The sequence below is a fragment of the Plecotus auritus genome (assembly GCF_963455305.1).
Source record: "Plecotus auritus genome assembly, chromosome: 10".
NCBI lineage: Eukaryota > Metazoa > Chordata > Mammalia > Chiroptera > Vespertilionidae > Plecotus > Plecotus auritus.
This window is the reverse complement of record NC_137785.1, coordinates 58,505,378-58,509,438: the sequence shown is the minus strand read 5'-3', so window position 1 is coordinate 58,509,438 and position 4,061 is coordinate 58,505,378. Positions and strand designations below refer to the sequence as shown.

Genomic DNA, 4,061 nt, shown 5'->3' with positions numbered 1-4,061 from the left:
ATGTTCCTGGCAGCATCCCGGGGGTAGGGGGCTCGCCCCGCCAGAGCTGTGTTTGGTTATAGATTAATAATCCTAAGTACAAATAGTCCTGGACAAATCAGAAAAAAATAAAAAAAACAACAAAAAAACAAATCACATACACTACACTATTCAACAAGCTGGAGGTCAAAGGTCTCTGGAATTTGCTAAGTGTTCTTGGTCATACATTTTTTAAAGCTGATGACACAATACGGAGTTTTTGAACTTTGCCACCCAAATAGCAAGTGGATTTTTGCTTGAATCACCTTAAATAATTGTGCAACTATTATTAAAAAACAAACAAACAAAAAAAACCACAGGGGGTGGGGGAAACCCAGTGGAAAAGTTTGAAAGTGCCAACTGGAACGTTGCTGATAGCCGAAGAGTAAGCCAATGGTGCCGTCGTAGAAGAGGTCCCGCATTGCACGGCGGTCCAGAGGCGGCTTCCTGCTCACGCTGACCCTTCCCGGCGGACGGCGTGGGGCAAGGGACCGAGCTCAGTTCATAAACATATTCGTCATGCCATGGTAGGCGCATTGAACTTCTTCCCAAACCCACCCTTGCTTCTCCGGTCCATTCTGCACGTGGTCCAGCGTTACCTCTGTCCTACGAATAAAGCCACCCTCCACCCCTTCCTCAAAACCCTTCAAGTCTCTGAATGAAGGTAAAGACCAGCATTCTTACTGTGGCCCCCGCCTCAGCGTGCCTTCTCAGCCTGCCTCCCGGTCGGCCTACTCCTGGGACCCTCTCCTTTTCTCTCGGCTCCCCCATGCGGGCACCTCCGGTTCCTTCCACGGGCCATACTTACCGCTGCCTCGGATCTTTCATCCACTCTTTCATCTTCCTGCTATTCCCTCTCTCCCTCCTCTTCCCTAACCCTTCTTTTTTGAGTTCCATTTCGTTGTCAAGGCCTCCAAGACCATCCTTGACCTCCCAGGCGTTTCTGTGTGGCCTTCTAGACGTTTCTGACGAGACGGGACTCTTCACCCCGAATTCCTTGGACGGAGAAGAAAGTGGCCGGATTTGTTCCAAAGCAAAAGCCGGATCCAGTAACTGCAGGTTGGCGAAAGCAGTCGGTCCCCTGTGGAGATCACTCGATCCCCGTGAAGGCGTCCTGGGCGCCTGTCACCCTGCATTCTTCCTGTCATGTGAGTGGGCTGAGTTCTGTCCTCTCTCTCTTAGGATGAACCGTCCATGACCATCGTCGCCCACAGCTGTCTGTACGGGGAGGTGTGGAGGAGACAGCCAGCGGGGTTGTTAGAGCAGGTAATCTTCTCATCCACCTGAACCCTCACATAAAAGATAAAGTGAACCCCGAAAGGAGCAACGTGCCCAGCCCGCAGGCTCGGGGCGCCTAGGACATAAGCGCGTTAGGCAGCTCCCCGGTGTTAACAAAAGTGGGAAGTGTGGCCAAGCATCGCTTGAGAGCCGACGCTCATTCGCCAGCTGAGGCTGGGCAGGTGTGGCCGATGCAGGTGGGCACCCCTCCCTCCCTGGGCAACCTCCATCTTCTCAGGGAGCGTCTATGATGTCCTTGGGGGGTCCTTGGGGGTCCCTGGGGCAGGAGGAAGTTCTGGCCAATGAGATGGAAGAAAAAGTCACGGGGCGGGGCTTCTGGAGGTGCCAGCTGCTACCTGGTGACCACATAGAGGAAAGGCCCAGCCAATCAGAGGGTTTTGTTTCTCTGTCGCCTTTTGATTCTCTGTCGCAGCGGTCGGCAAACTCCTTAGTCAGCGGAGCCAAATACCAACAGTGCAACGATGGAAATTTCTTTGGAGAGCCAAATTTTTTAAACTTTAACTTCTTCTAACGCCACGTCTTCAAAATAGACTCGCCCAGGCCGTGGTATTTTGTGGAAGAGCCACACTCAAGGGGCCAAAGAGCCGCATGTGGCTCGCAAGCCGCCGTTTGCCGACCACTGCAGCCTTAGGATTTCCAAGCGGGCTTACTGAGCGCTCAGGCTGGCACCCATAGGTGATGCCTGCCAGTGTGACCCATAATAAAACTGACTCCCAAGCCTCCTATGAGCTCCTTCTCCGTTTTCTCAAATTGGAGGGAACCTTTTTCTTTTTTAAGACAGTGGGGTGATCATCTGAAAAAAACATTTTTTTTTGCCCCATTCACAGTCTCCAATTTTGCAATACGTTCCAAAAAATGTACCAGTACTGCTGTTTAGATCTTGAGTCTTAAAAAAAAAAAAAAATGTTATATGGCCCTAACCAGTTTGGCTCAGTGGATAGAGCATCGGCCTGCGGACTGAAGGGTCCCAGGTTCCATTCTGGTCAAGGGCATGTACCTTGGTTGAGGGCACTTCCCCAGTAGGGAGTGTGCAGGAGGCAGCTGATCGATGTTTCTCTCTCATGGATGTTTCTAACTCTCTATCCCTCTCCCCGCCTCTCTGTAAAAAATCAATAAAATATATTTTAAAAAATGTTATATGGTAATGTGCGGAAGTGTTCTCGCGGGTTCCTGGACGCTCACCTTGTTTTGGAAACGGGCAGGTTGTAGGAAAATATGTTTAGGGAGATTGTGCTTGGCGCGTCCCTCACCGTCACGCCAGCCCAGCTACCCTATGTCCACTGTTGAAGTCAAAAGGTGAAAGAGGCCCCTGTTTCTAGTTGTAAACATTGTGTGTTTGTCTGCTTGCCAGTGACGTGGCCAGTCTGTGGCGGGGACGTGCGGGTCCATGATAGTGATCCACACAACTGCACGCACTTAGAGTCTGGCGGGCGCTCTCGCGTCTACGAGGCCAACGGAGATTCTAGAAAACGACAAAACATGGTCTTCTGGCTTTAGCTCATGAAACAGCAGGACAACCTCGCCAGGAGGACGTTTTCACGTTCCCCCCTCACGTTAGCTCCACGTCTATGTCTTTTTTTTTATTAAGTGTTTTTATTGGTTTTTAGAGAGAAGGGGGTGGGAGAGGAATAGAGAGATAGACACATTGACCAGAGAGGAACATTATGGACGGGCTGCCTCCTGCATGCCCCCTACCGAGGATGCAGTGAGTCCACACCCCGACCTGGCCGTGTCGGGCCGGAGACCTCTTTGTTCCTGGGTTGACGCTCAACCACTGGGCCACACCGGCTGAGCTACATGCGTGTTTCTTTCTGGCACAGACTCATCGACCATGGCCAGGAAGGACAATCTTTCCGGAATAAAAAATATAGAAGACGGATGGCAAGGAACAACGGAACGGCTATTGAGTCCAAAGCCTTCGCGTTGGAGCGATGCAGCCCCGCGTGGGGACGTGGCCTGCCCAGGGTCACACAGCTGTTTGGGGCCCTCGCCCGCCCGTCCCCAAGCCTCGCTGTGGTTTAATCCCCGTCTCAGTGGCTGGGATCAAAGGACACGGTTCCTCTCTCACAGAAAGCAGTCACCCGGCTGACAGTAACGTCGGTTAGGCGACCAGTGAACTGTGTCCACGGGGCAGCGGGCATCCCTAGCCAACCGCTGAGTCCTGTTCATGCCCGTGCGTTTATTTCTGGGTGACGCGCCCTCCTTCGCATGCCCACGGGAACACACGTACCCTGTGGAAACATCCCTCGCGGGGCCGTGGTGGGGCCCGCAGGCCCGTCCGTCCGTCACAGGTGTGTGACTGCCGGCTGGAAGCCACGGGATTGGGAATGTGACCCGCGGAGGGGGACGGGTTCCCGATACACAGGCCCCCTCTCCGAGGGTCCCCATCTATGTGAAAACATATAATCTGTGCCCGCAGCGCCATCGACCTTCACGCGTCTTCCCTCTGTCTTCCTCTGCTCTGTGGGTCCGTGTGCGTACTAATAAAGGGGTACACGGAGATTTCCTTATCAGAGGGTTTTGTCAGGAACCTGGCAGAAACACATAGGCATACAGTTTAATTCCCGCCCCCCCCCCTCCCCAGTTATGACCTTCTGCATCACATTTGGGTTCTGACAGGTCCCATGGCAAACTCCTGCTCATTCTGACCTTTAAATATGAGCCAATGAAAAAGGGGGCCGAGGGAGCCCCTTTAAAGAGGAAAAGAAGCGATGAAGAGAGAGGCAGGTGGACAGCGTGGACAG

At 52.9% G+C, this 4,061-nt stretch overlaps 1 long non-coding RNA gene across 2 annotated transcripts; it reads left to right on the top strand.

Moving 5' to 3' along the window:
• Positions 1-381: 381 nt before the first annotated feature.
• Positions 382-2,453, top strand: LOC308235857. 2 transcript variants are annotated; one of them, XR_013959218.1, is made up of 4 exons: positions 382-545; positions 978-1,077; positions 1,201-1,284; positions 1,730-2,453. It is a non-coding gene; the product is annotated as an uncharacterized lncRNA (long non-coding RNA). The 2 variants fall into 2 exon arrangements; XR_013959219.1 differs by having other exon boundaries at positions 395-682.
• The last annotated feature ends 1,608 nt before the right edge of the window (positions 2,454-4,061 follow it).